Source organism: Aquarana catesbeiana, linkage group LG03 (genome assembly GCF_042186555.1).
Source record: "Aquarana catesbeiana isolate 2022-GZ linkage group LG03, ASM4218655v1, whole genome shotgun sequence".
Classification (NCBI taxonomy): domain Eukaryota; kingdom Metazoa; phylum Chordata; class Amphibia; order Anura; family Ranidae; genus Aquarana; species Aquarana catesbeiana.
This window is the reverse complement of record NC_133326.1, coordinates 561,415,599-561,430,024: the sequence shown is the minus strand read 5'-3', so window position 1 is coordinate 561,430,024 and position 14,426 is coordinate 561,415,599. Positions and strand designations below refer to the sequence as shown.

The window sequence follows — 14,426 nt, the reverse complement described above, 5'->3', positions numbered from 1 at the left end:
ATGTATTACTATAGATAGAGCTGTGTTAATTTGTATCTTTTATCCCTGCCTGAAGTTCAGCTTTAACCACTTTATGCCCTTAGGACGTACTGGTACGCGCTCAGGTTGAAGTGGCTGTACTGGGATCAGAGCTGCAGCTATGACCATCATACTAAAAATTCCAGCTAGTGATGGGCTCTAATGTAGAAGTGATTTAGTGGCTCTACAGCTGCTCGATCACTCCTACAGGGTGCGGAAGGCCCCACCCACCCCCGCCACTTGCTGCCTTTTTAGCAGGCTCTCCTGTGCGATCAGCTGTGTTAATTTGTCTCTTTTATGCCTGTCTGAAGTTCAGTTTTAACCACTTCATGCCCTTAGGACGTACTGGTACGTCCTCAGGTTGAAGTGGCTGTACTGGGATCAGGGCTGCAGCTACGATGATCCTCATACTAAAATTTTCAGCTAGGAATGGGCTCTAATGTAGAAGCAATTCAGTGGCTCTACAGCCGCTCGATCACTCCTACTGGGTGCAGACTCTTTGTGCGATCGAAGAGCCTGGTACCACCGCCGCTTTGAGCAACTGTGGACTGAGAGAGGAGGAAGGTACATTAGTACCTACCTCTCCTCTGTGATGTAAGAAACCAGAAGCGACAAGGAAGTGACAGCATGACTCGCTTGTAAAGCATCTAATCAAACCGATCTCGGTTTGATCAGATGCTTTTGAGAGCAGAAGAGAGATCTGGGGTCTATTAGTAAAAGTAAAGAAAGCGCCCCCCACCCCCCACACACATGCGAACGCACACGTAGGTCCTGCACATATATGTAAACGGTGATCAAACCCCACATGTGAGGGATCACCACGAACAGGCCAGGACTCCTGTTAAGCTCTAAACTGGTAATCTGTAAAGGCTTTTAGAACATTGCCTATTGAGAATTGTAGGTGCCATATTTTGTGACCATACCACAAGCATGCACAATTTTAAAGCGTGACATGTTAGGTATCTATTTATTCGGCATCACATCATCTTTTATATTTTACCAAAAATTGGGCATTATATTGTGTTCCCACTACCTGTTGCCATCCACAACATGCAGGGATGGTCTACTCGCAAGTAGTTGTTAAATACCACTTCAGGATGATCATTTGTGGAATACTATGAGGGTTATTTACTAAAGGCAAATCCACTTTGTACTACAAGTGCAAACTACAAGTGCAAAGTGCACTTGAAATTGCACTGAAAGTGCAGTTAATGTAGACCTGAGGGGGACATGCAAGGTAAATAAAAAACAGCATTTTAGCTTGCACATGATTGGATAATAAAATCAGCAGAGCTTCCCCTCATTTCAGATCTACGCCTCAGATTTACAGCGACTGCACTTCTAAGTGCACTTTCAGTGCAATTTCAAGTGTACTTTGCACTTGTAGTGCAATGTGGATTTGCGTTTCGTAAATAACCCCCTATACGTGCTTTGTAATGTCTAATTTTTTATCATGTTGAATAATTTGTAATAAATCTTTTTTATTTTTATATATTGCCTTAAAAATCCCAAATTAGGTATTCATAATTTTTCAGAGATCGATGATGCTGGCTGTCCTCCAGTCAGGAAATGAGGTGGGCTCTATATGATTTGCTGCAGCTTCTTGCGAGAAGCTAACAGCATGAACTGAATTCAGAATATGGCATTTCAGTATAAGCAAGGAGCATGTACAATTGTGCAAGATTAAAGGTAAGACTTTAGTTCAGCTTCACTAAAAACAATAGGGTTGATTTACTAAAGGCAAATAGACAGTTGCACTCTGCAAGTGCAGTTGCTCCAGAGCTTAATAAATGAGGTAAAGATTTACTTTGCAAAGAATACCCAATCACATCCATGGAGAATAAAAAAAACTGCATTTTTGCTTGCACATGATTGGAGCATAGTCAGCAGAGCTTCTGCTCATTTACTAAGCTCTGGAGCTACTGCACTTCCAGAGTGCAAATGCAAAGTGCATAATAGGATTTTTATAACAGCTTACCTGTAAAATCCTTTTCTTGGAGTATATCATGGGACACAGAGCAGGATAGGAATTACTATGTGGGTTATAACCACCTTCAGGTGATAGACACTGGCACACCCTAAACAGGAAGTTGCCTCCCTATATATAACCCCTCCCATACCGGGAGCACCTCAGTTTTTGTAGCAAAGCAATATAAATATACCCGAGAAAAGAGGGGAGGGACCCATGTGTCCCATGATGTACTCCAAGAAAAGGATTTTACAGGTAAGCTGTTATAAAAATCCTATTTTCTTTATCGTACATCACGGGACACAGAGCAGCATAGTAATTACTATGTGGGACGTCCCATAGCAATGCTATTGGAGGGGAGGGAGACACAACCCGTAGGGCACCAACAGACTTGAGGACCTATACTGCTGCCTGCAGCACACTGCGCCAAAATGCGATATCCTCATGCCTTCATACATCCACCTGATAAAACCTGGTGAATGTATGCACTGAAGACCAAATTGCGGCCTTACAGATCTGAGCCATGGAGGCCTGGTGACGCACTGCCCAAGAAGCACTAACCGCCCTGGTAGAGTGCGCCTTAACTTGAAAAGGGGGAACCTTACCCCTTAAATCATAAGCCTGAATTATAACTTGCAGAATCCACAAACAAGACACCAGTCTTCCGAATCTGAGCAGTCGTCTTTAAATAGATTTTCACCGCTCTCACCACATCAAGACAATGTAGTGACTTCTCTTCCCCAGAACATAGTTTTGGAAAAAACGATGTCAGGACAATATCTTGGTTCAGGTGAAAACCTGAGACCACTTTAGGCAGAACAAGACCCTGTCCTCGTGAACAATCAAATATGGCTCTTTACAAGAAAGAGCAGCCAATTCCGAAACCTTCCTTGCTGAGGATATAGCAACCAAGAACACTAACTTCCTTGTCAGAAGGACTTAGGGAACATGCTGTATCGGTTCAAATGGCTGTTTTTATAACACTGACAAAACTAAGTTCAAGTCCCAAGGGTTCAAAGGAGGTCTGACTGGCGGATTAAGCCGCATCACCCCTTGCATAAAAACCCGGACCAAAGAATGTGAAGCAAGCGGTTTTTGAAATAAGACCGATAAAGCTGAGACTTGGCCCTTGATAGTACTTAAGGCCAGCTTTAGCTCTACCCCTATTTGTAGAAAGGCAAGCATTCTGCCTATGTTGGAGTGCCAACCCTTGGACTCACACCAGGAAACAGAAGCCCTCCAGACTCTATAATATATAGTTCTGTAAGCTGGCTTCCTTGCATTAATCAAGGAGAGATAACTGACCCAGAAAGCCCAGGTTTCTTCAGAATGTGGGTTTCAATAGCCAAGCCATTAAATTTAGAGCTCGCAAGGTAGGATGGAATATCGGCCCCTGTGAGAGTAGGTCTGGCCATAGTGGAAGAGACCATGGATCCTCCATCGCCATCTTTATGAATTCATACCAGGACCTTCTGGGCCATGCTGGGGCTACCAGAATTACCTGCTTTCTTTCCAGTTTGATCCTGCAAAGAAGCCGCAACTGAATAGGGGGGAATGCATAAATCAGTGAGAACTGATCCCACGGGGTCACCAACGCATCTGTTCCGCATGCGAGTGGATCCCTTGTTCTGGACACAAAGTTGACCAACTTCATGTTGAATCTGGACGCCAGAAGATCTACGTCCGGAGTCCCCCCTCTTTGGCAAACGGCCCAAAAAATGTCAGGGTGAAGAGACCATTCCCCCGGGAGCAACTGCTGGTGGCTCAAGAAGTCCGCCTGCCAATTTTCTACTCCCGGAATGAAAATTGTTGATAGGCACGGAACACTCCTTTCTGCCCAAGTTAGGATATGGTTCACCTCCCTCTGTGAATTTTTAAGCCGGTTCGGTTTTTGAGATATTGGGATTCAAATTCAGATTATGTAACATCAAGCCCCGCCCACTTTTCACCCAATGTTATTACATTTTAAAAACAAAGACAGCATTCGTTTGCACTGCATCTGTGCCGATTTGTGCTGCAAAAATTAACGTATGTGCTGCTTTGGTTTCAGAGATATTGCGGATTATAGTTGATGAAACCTCTCCCACTTTGCACCATGTTTTTACATTTTAACCGCTACAGCCCTGGAAGATTTGGCTGCTAAATGACCAGGACATTTTTTGCGATTCGGCACTGCGTCGCTTTAACTGGCAATTGCGCGGTCGTGTGGCGCTGCACCCAAACAAAATTGACGTCCTTTTTTTTCCCACAAATAGAGCTTTCTTTTGGGGGTATTTGATCATCTCTGCAGTTTTTATTTTTTGCGCTATAAGCAAAAAAAGAGCGACAATTTTGAAAAAAAAAAAAAAAAAAAAACGCAATATTTTGTACTTTTTGCTATAATAAATATCCCCATTTTTTTTTTTAAAAAGCAATTTTTTTCTCAGTTTAGGCCGATATGTATTCTTCTACATATGTTTGGTAAAAAAGTCGCAATAATCGTATATTGATTGGTTTGCGCAAAAGTTATAGCGTCTACAATAGGGGATAGATTTATAGCATTTTTATTATTTTTTTTTTTACTAGTAATGGCGGCAATCTGCGATTTTTATCGGGACTGCGGCATTATGGTGGACACATCAGACACTTCTGACACATTTTTGGAACCATTGGCATTTATACAGCGATCAGTGCTATAAAAATGCACTGATTACTGTAAAAATGTCACTGGCAGGGAAGGGATTAACACTAGGGGGGCGATCAAGGGGTTAAATGTGTTACCTAGTGTGTGTTATAACTGAATGGGGGATGGGATTGTGTAGGGGAGATGACAGATCCCTGTTCATACTTTGTATGAACAGACGATCTGTCTCTTCTCCCCTCAGAGAACCGGGATCTGTGTGTTTACACACAGTTTCCGGTTCTCGCTGTGTCACGAGCGATCGCGGGAGCCCTGCAGCCATTGCGCCCACCAGGCACTCACCCCTAGTGACCATAGGGTGAAGCAACATAACATAACGTTGTTTCGCCCAGCCGTGCCATTCTGTGGCGGCTGGTCGGCAAGTGGTAAAAACAATTATAGAATTATTATTATTATACAGGATTTATGTAGCGCCAACAGTTTACGCAGCGCTTTACAACATTAGGGAGGACAGTACAAGTACAATACAATTCAATACAGGAGGAATCAGAATTTGTTTGTGCCGCGTTTGTGCTGATTTGTAGCACAAAAACAAAACGTTCTGTTTGTTCGGTTTTTGAGATATTAGGCATTCAACATTAGATTATGTAACCTAAAGCCCTGCCCACTTTGCACTATGTTATTACATTTCAAAAACAAATCTACCACATTTATGCTGCATTGGTGGCAGGAACAACAAGCATATTGGTATGTTTTTCATATAGCACTCTTTTTGTATCAGAAAGAATGATTATGGGACTCATTTATGCTTTTAGCCTGAGCTACCCTGAAAACCTAAAATATACCTTTGAAGTTTTTCAGAAGATCTTTTTAGAGGTAGATGTGGGGAATCTTGCCTCATTTTTTTTGAGTAGACCGAGCACAATATGTTTTACAGTGTAGCATTTAGATACAGTATAGGGCAGGGGTGGGCAACCCCCGGCACTGGTGCCTCAAGCAGCACTCGAAGCCTCTTTTGCCGGCACTCGGCTCCCTCCCCATCAGCAGAGCAGCGCAGGGAAGTGTCAGTGAGACACTAATGCATTCCAATTTCAGAATTCCCCACATAACACCTGCACTGGGGGGGAGGCACTGTGCCCCCACACATAGTAAAAGATGGAAAACATTGTTTGGTTCTCTAACTTTGCTGTAGCTGCGATCGTCAGCTTTTGTGATGGGAAAGAGATTGGGTGCAGTTCTGTCCAAGTTTCCAGGAAGAGGACTGTCATTGGCCACTGCTAAAACCAATCACAGTCCTGCTAGCCCCGCCCCCCATCTGGAGGAAGATGACTCACTTGGTTGCCACTGCCAATCTCAGGCAGAAGGAATTTCGCTATGATTGAGAAAACCCCAATCAGGTGACAGTTTATGGAATTACTGTTGAGCTTCTGGGAACTTTAATTCCTGAACCTTTGCGTCACTTACTACTGAACCCCGGCACTCTGTCTCCCTTTAAGGCACAGCCAGTATTCAGCGCAATGAAAATCACAACCAACCTTTGCTGCGGCGCAGAGCGCCACACGTTTTCTGAGCTGCGGGGGCCCAAGTTATAATCCTGCACACAGGCCCACTGCTTCCAGAAAATGCCTCTGACCTGAGCTCATCATTGCGCATCCATTCCAGATGCTTGTATGCAACATCACATACATCACATACATCACATACAAGCACGTGGGCTGGATGCAAGAGGTGGATCAGCAGGATGAGTGTGCCAGGACATGTAGATGTGTCTCATCTCTGCTTCCTTTCACCACTCTTCATATCACGCATATCATAGATGAGAAGAGGGTACAGCGATGGAGCAGATGAGCAGGAGGGGTTCAGAGGTGGGACAGAAGAGCAGGAGGGTACAGCAGTGGGGCAGATGTTCAGGGAGGTACAGTGGTGAAAGAGATGAGAAGGGGCTTAAGCAGTGGAACAGTAGAGCAGGGGGTTACAGTGGTGGGACAAATGAGCAGGGGGGTTCCGTGTTGGGGCAGATGAGAAGGGGGTTCAGTGGTGGGACAGAAAAGCAGGGGGGGTAGAGCAGTGGAGCAGATGTGAAAGGATGTGTATTGGTGGGACAGATGAGCAGGGGGAACAGAAGTGGGGCAGAAGAGCAGGGGGTACAGAGGTGAGACAGATGTGCATGAGGTACATTGGTGAGGCAGATGAGAAAGCGAGTTACAGTGGTGGGGCAGATGAGCAGATGGGTTCAGTGTTAGGACAGATGAAGGTGATTCAGTAGTGAGACAGAAGAGCATGGGGATAGGGCGGTGGAGCAGATGTGCAGGGAGGTACAGTGGTGGGGCAGATGAGTATAAAAGTAAAGGTGCAAAAATCTGGAACAATAATTAACCCATAGCATTCAAAAATTAAAATTAAAACGCATAAAGATTATGCATAAAAGTAATAAAAGGGAGTCCATAATGAATGGTAATATTATAAAAGTCCAAAGACCAAGAAGGGAGGGAGAGATGATGATAAGGGGTCCACATTCAGGGCTGCCTTCAAAGGTGAACCGAAACCAAGTTCCAGAGATTCTGAGAAAGATACAAGGGGAGAGGCGCCTCTGGGTGTAGAAGTAAAACAATTTATTCACAATTCACATGTACAGGCAACTCACATTTGTGAAGTCATCAGTAAGCGTGTGTATTAAAAAAACGCATTGTGGGGGTGATCATCAGGTCAGTCAGTCTGTTCCTGATTACTGGGCAATTGGTTGCTCGTTGTGGACACCGCAGGATGGTAAAGCCGGCCGCGGTGGAGTACAAACTCAAAACGAGGCTTGGGGCGCAGTTGGAAGGCAAGCGAGGAGAGATGATGTCACTGGTAAGTGACGCGTTTCTCAAGCTTACGAGCTGCGAATGACATGGCAGCCGCGCTCCTTCTTCAAGTGCTGCCACGCCAGGGGCGGATCCAGGTGGGGGCAACGGGTCAATTGCCCCCTCCGAGAATGCTGGGGAGAGGGCAGGCAGCTGGGTCCGCGGGAGAGAGAGAGCGGACAGCCGGGCGGGTGACAGTCTGAGACTGACTGTCAGTCTCAGACTATCACCAGCCCCCCCGGCCGTCCGCTCTCTCACCCGCCCACTGTCAGTCACTGACCATGGGCGGGTGAGAGAGCGGACGGCCGGGGGGCTGGTGACAGTATAAGCCTGACAGTGGGGTGGGCGGATGAGAGCGGACGGCCGGGCTGGCCGCTGGTGACATTTAGAGAGCGGCCGGGCTGCTGGCCAATCAGCGAGCCGGCGGGCGGGGGAGCAGAGAGATGACGTCATCTCTCACCGCCTGCCCTGCATCCCTGCAGTTCCGCCCTCACTGTGCAGGTAGCTACAGGCAGCAGAGAGATTACATCATCTCTCTGCTGCCTGACTGGTAATCTGCTGCCTCACCCTCTGGGAAACAGAAAGTGACAATTGTAGCTGTAGCAGGCAAGTGACAATCTTCATCTGGTGGCAGGTGACATGGCAAGTGACAATCCGCAATGTGTGGCATGTGACGTGACAATCCGCATCTGGTGGCAAGGTGACGTGGCAAGTGACAATCCGCATCTGGTGGCAGGTGACGTGGCAAGTGACAATCTTCATCTGGTGGCAGGCGACGTGGCAAGTGACAATCTTCATCTGGTGGCAGGCGACGTGGCAAGTGACAATCCGCAATGTGTGGCAGGCGACATGACAATCCACATCTGGTGGCAAGGTGACTTGGCAAGTGACAATCCGCATCTGGTGGCAGGTGACGTGGCAAGTGACAATCCGCATCTGGTGGCAGGTGACGTGGCAAGTGACAAACCGCATCTGGTGGCAGGTGACATGGCAAGTGACAATTGTAGCAGGCAAGTGACAATCTGCATCTGGGGGCAGGTGACGTGGAAAGTGACAATCCGCAATGTGTGACAGGGGATGTGGCAAGTGACAATCCGCAATGTGTGGCAGGTGACGTGGCAAGGTGACAATCTGCATCTGGTGGCAGGCGATGTGGCAAGTGACAATTGTAGCAGGAAAGTGACAATCCACATCTGGGGGCAGGTGACATGGCAAGTGACAATCTGCAACGTGTGGCAGGTGAAGTGGCAAGTGACAATCTGCAACGTGTGGCAGGTGAAGTGGCAAGTGACAATCCGCATCTGGTGGCAGGCAACGTGGCAAGTGACACACTTGGGGCTCCCACCGATTCTGCATTATGGTGAGTTGAACTATTTCATTTTATATAACAATGTAATAATAGAAAAAATGCGCTTCAATCATCCTGACCCCATAACAACCATGGTGCTGTGATGATTGAAGCGCCAACACCAGCCATTTCCCTGATAAATTCCCCCCAAAAAACGTATTTTCTGGCAGTGCCCCTCCCGAGACTAGACTCTGGATCCGCCCCTGTGCCACGCTTGAAGAAGGAGGTACAGCGGTGGGGCAGATGAGAAAGGGGGAACATTGGTGGGGCAGAAGAGCAGGGTGGTACAGTGGTGGGGGCAGATTGACAGGGGGTTACAGTGGTGGGACAGAAGACCAGGGGGTTACAGTGGTGGGACAGAAGAGCAGGGGGGTACAGTAGTGGGGCAGATGTGCAGGGTGGTAAAGTGGTGGGGCAGATGTGCAGGGGGTTACAGTGGTGGGGCAGATGTGCAGGGGGTTACAATGGTGGGACAGATAAGCAGGGGGGGAAGTGATCTGAAGTGTGGAGTTGCAGGAATTGGGGCTAATCTGAGGGGTGAGAGTGCAGGATGTTAATTTCTCACTACTACTCAAGTAGTTTAGAGCATTTACTTTATAAAAAACCCTTTTGGTGATTGAGAGTGTGAAGTTGACATTTTTTTGTTATAAAATCGTCACTCTAAATTTCTTTGAAAATATTTTTTGGCACACTGTGCTCAAAAGGTTGCCTACCCCTGGTATAGGGGCTCTGTCTGTGGCTTCAAAAAGTAGGCAGATCAGCAAACTCGGTGTTTTTTTTTTTTAACCTTAATGCAGAGAATGCATTAAGGTAAAAAAATTAAAAATAAAAAAAATTACCTATTCTGCTCACCCCTATCCCTAAACACCTATCTGACTCCTGTAACCGATCCAGCGTTGTATCAGCTGCAGCACTGCTCTCTCTCTTCCTGGACTCACAGGAGACTCTGGGGTTGATTTACTAAAGGCAAATAGACTGTGTACTTTGCAAAGTGCAGTTGCACTACGTAAGAGCAGTTACTTCAGAGCTTAGTAAATGAGCAGAAGCTCTGGAGGGATCCATCATCCAATCATATGCGGGCAAAAAAGCTGTTTTTTTTTTTTCTTGCATGTGATTGGGTATTCTTTGCAAAGGAAAGCTTTATTTTATTTATTAAGCTCTAGAGCCACTTCCCTTGCAGAGTGCAACTGCACTTTGCAAAGTGCACAGTCTATTTGCCTTAAAGTGGTTGTAAAGGCAGAATGTTCTTTATCTTAATGCATTCAATGCATTAAAACACCTTCTGTGTGCAGCAGCCCCCCTCAGACCCCCTTATACTTTCCTGAGCCCCATCTCTATCCAGCGATGTACACGAGTGCCTCGGCCATCCGGGACTTTCCCTCCTGATTGGCTGACACACAGCAGTGGCGCTATTGGCTCCTGCTGCTGTCAAAGTCAGTTAGCCAATCAGGAAAGAGAGGGGCCGGACAACAGCTGTATGTGTGAATGGACACATGGAGCTGCAGCTCGGCTTGGGTGCCCCCATAGGAAGGTGCTTGCTGTAGGGGCACTCGACAGGAGGGAGGGGCCAGGAATGCCAGTGAAGGACCCGAGAAGAGAAGGATCCAGGCTGCTCTGTGCAAAATCATTTCACCAAGCAGGTAACTGAAACAGGTTTATTATTTTTTAAAGAAAAAAAAACAAGACTTTAGTATCACTAAGTAAATCAACCCCACTGAAAGCAGCGGGAGCGCTGCCAGTTTAGCCAATGTGAAGAGGGAGCGGGTGCATGCTTTACCAGCATGTCAGGAGCGCGCTGGCGCATGTGCCCCCATAGTACATGGCTTTCTAAGGGGGCACTTGGAGGAAGAAGCACCAGCAGGGGATTGCCAAAGGAGGTAAGCGACGGATTTGTGCAATATCATTGGTAAAAAAAAATATCCTTGGGAGGAAGAAGATGCTGACACTGTCGGCAAGGGACCTTCAAAGGAAGTAAGGGACCACTCTGTGCAATATCATTGGTAAAAAAATATCCTTTAGTATCACTGTAATGTGCAAAGTCAGTGATTCAGAAAACATTACAGCCACTGGATATGCATGACAACAAGACAACTATCATTGCCATAAGGGGAGCCTGCATACTTTAGATTCCATTCAAATAACACTTCCAGAGTCTACCTCCCTTTCTCTTCTCTGTCACAACATTATGTTTATTGTACGCACTTTGTACTGTCTTTTTTTGGAGTTGTATAAATAATGGGCATTAATTTTTGTAACATAAAAAGAAAAAGCCACACACCGAGCTCAGCATGACGAGATACTTTTTTTTCTTCTTTTTGCCGGAAGAGAAACGATAGCATATTTTAACAGAAAATCCATGAATTTTCAAAATATTAGCAATTAAGACACAGTTGTGAAAGGGAGCCGATGTATCGCTCGTTCGGTGACATTTTCAAAGAGCATTTTATAGAGCAATTATTCCCCCCACCCAACAAAAAAAATAAAACTGATTAGGGTAAAAAATAGCATCCAGTACAGGGAGCAAAGCAAAAATAGAGTGACAGCGAAACAATGGCAGAGCCGTGAGTCACACGTATTTTGCGGTAATAAGACACTGTATGGAATTTAATCAGCTCATGCTCTGAAAGCAGCCATTATGTCTCTATGGAGATGGAGACTTTTGGTATCTTCATATAATGAAAATGGAATTAAATGGAAATTAGGAAACATATTTTTGGGGAATACGTTTCATATTGGGCTTGGCGGATTAAAAGGAAGAGATAAAGATATTCAATATGAGGTTATAAAAATCAAATAATAATTATTTCTGTGAACGGTTAAAAATGAAAACACTTAAAGCCCCACTCTGGGCAAAAACATTTTTTTTAACCAACTCTCCTTTCCACCTGCCTCTATTAGTAATTTTTCTCCCCTTACCTTGTGCAGATATACTCACCCAAGTCCCCTATCCAGGTCCCACACAGCCATTGTCCCTTATCAGGGGAACACTGAGGCCCCTCTAAGACCTCAGGTCCTCTCCACTCTGCTTCGCTGATGTCCATCTTTTCCTCAAACCTGAAAGAACCCCACCACAGCCCATCCAATAGAAAGTGTTCACATCAGGCAAGATCTAACATGGACACCTGAAGAAGAACCCAAACCAGAAAATAAAGTGAAGAGCAGAAGACTCACCAATCGCCAACATCCAGGCAACAAAAAAAAAAATCACATTGAGCAATCAAAAAAAAAATACTCAATATGTGCTGTTACATTGTGTAGTTATAGAATTTGCAGGGAAGGCAAAGTGCATGCTTAGGGATTTCACATGAGTGAGTAATGGTAGCTCCACTGGTAATTTAGAGGAATGGTGTCCATTACTTGCTCCACCAGGTGTGCAGGTAATCACAGTGATAATTGTGGATAGCAGCTAAGTGCTCCAAATGAGTCGCATCAAAGGTAGTGGAAGCAATTTTTCTTGTGCTATCTGTTGACTGGATACAAGTGATTATAACCACATAGTCACTAGTGCATGCAGTCCCAAGAGGTTTTGAGTAGATAAAAATCTTTTAAAATCTTTTTTTTTTTTTTAACTCTACACACTCCTTCCCTGAAGTGACTGAACACCTGAACCAAAAAAAAAAAAAATTGCACACAATCATGGACACTTCGTTTGGTTCCCTCCTCTTCTCATACACTCTGTCCCCCTACCCCACCCTGCCTCCTTTACCCCTTGACCCTCGGTTCACATCTGCCCATGTGGCTGCGGGAATCGCAGCGATTCCCACACTTGCATTGCAAACGCACTGCTCTGTGGAATTGAGCAGGGCTGCGATTCATTCTGAATGGCACCTCACGTATGTAGACTCACAGTGCATGCGCGGAAGACGCAGGGAAATTGCATGGTCAAAAAGACGCACGCACCTTTTTTTTGTGGTAATGCAGGCACAGCAGCCCATTCACTTGAATGAGCTGTTGTGCCGGCGCAAACAGGTGTGAACCATCCCCCAAGCCGTACAAACAAATGGCAGCCACCCCAACCTATAACTGGCCTTTGCTGCAATAAGCACATGGAAGGGCGATGTATGTCAGAAAACAACAAAGAAAGATTCCCAGCTTACTTATCAGCCAGCCTGCAACAAACCAAATTGTCCTGTCTAATAGTTCATGTTAAAACCAAGGGGTTTAGTTTGCACACATTTCCAGGGCTACTTCACAGCACTCCAGTGTACTGCAGTCCTAACTCTATACATTTTAAGTGTCTCCAAAGTTGGAGATTATATATATATATATATATATATATATATACACACACACACATACATACAGTGGGGAGGGAAAGTATTCAGACCCCCTTAAATTTTTCACTCTTTGTTATATACTGCAGCCATTTGCTAAAATCATTTAAGTTAAGTTCATTTTTTTCCTCATTAATGTACACACAGCACCCCATATTGACAGAAAAACACAGAATTGTTGACATTTTTGCAGATTTTTTTAAAAATATTACATGGTCCTAAGTATTCAGACCCTTTGCTCAGTATTTAGTAGAAGCACCCTTTTGATCTAATACAGCCATGAGTCTTTTTGGGAAAGATGCAACAAGTTTTTCACACCTGGATTTGGGGATCCTCTACCATTCCTCCTTGCAGATCCTCTCCAGTTCTGTCAGGTTGGATGGTAAACGTTGGTGGACAGCCATATTTAGGTCTCTCCAGAGATGCTCAATTGGGTTTAAGTCAGGGCTCTGGCTGGGTCATTCAAAAACAGTTACTGAGTTGTTGTGAAGCCACTCCTTCATTATTTTAGCTGTGTGCTTAGGGTCATTGTCTTGTTGGAAGGTAAACCTTCGGCCCAGTATGAGGTCCTGAGCACTCTGGAGAAGGTTTTCGTCCAGGATATCCCTGTACTTGGCCGCATTCATCTTTCCCTCGATTGCAACCAGTCGTCCTGTCCCTGCAGCTGAAAAACACCCCCACAGCATGATGCTTCCACCACCATGCTTCACTGTTGGGACTGTATTGGACAGGTGATGAGCAGTGCCTGGTTTTCTCCACACATACCGCTTAGAATTAAGGCCAAAAAGTTCTATCTTGGTCTCATCAGACCAGAGAATCTTATTTCTCACCATCTTGGAGTCCTTCAGGTATTTTTTAGCAAACTCCATACGGGCTTTCATGTGTCTTGCACTGAGGAGAGGCTTCCATCAGGCCACTCTGCCATAAAGCCCTGACTGGTGGAGGGCTGCAGTGATGGTTGACTTTTTACAACTTTCTCCCATCTCCCCACTGCATCTCTGGAGCTTAGCCACAGTGATCTTTGGGTTCTTCTTTATCTCTCTCACCAAGGCTCTTCTCCCCCGATAGCTCAGTTTGGCCGGACGGCCAGCTCCAGGAAGGGTTCTGGTCGTCCCAAACTTCTTCCATTTAAGAATTATGGAGGCCACTGTGCTCTTAGGAACCTTAAGTGCAGCAGAAATTGTTTTGTAACCTTGGCCAGATCTGTGCCTTGCCACAGTTCTGTCTCTGAGCTCTTTAGGCAGTTCCATTGACCTCATGATTCTCATTTGCTCTGACATGCACTGTGAGCTGTAAGGTCTTATATAGACAGGGGTGTGGCTTTCCTAATCAAGTCCAATCAGTATAATCAAAG

At 45.5% G+C, this 14,426-nt stretch overlaps 1 protein-coding gene across 1 annotated transcript in view; it reads right to left on the bottom strand.

Annotated features, from left to right (window-relative positions):
• AGBL3 (AGBL carboxypeptidase 3) overlaps positions 1-14,426 on the bottom strand; it is a 204,412-nt gene that overhangs the window by 103,339 nt on the left and 86,647 nt on the right. The gene's annotated exons all lie outside the window — the stretch shown is intronic.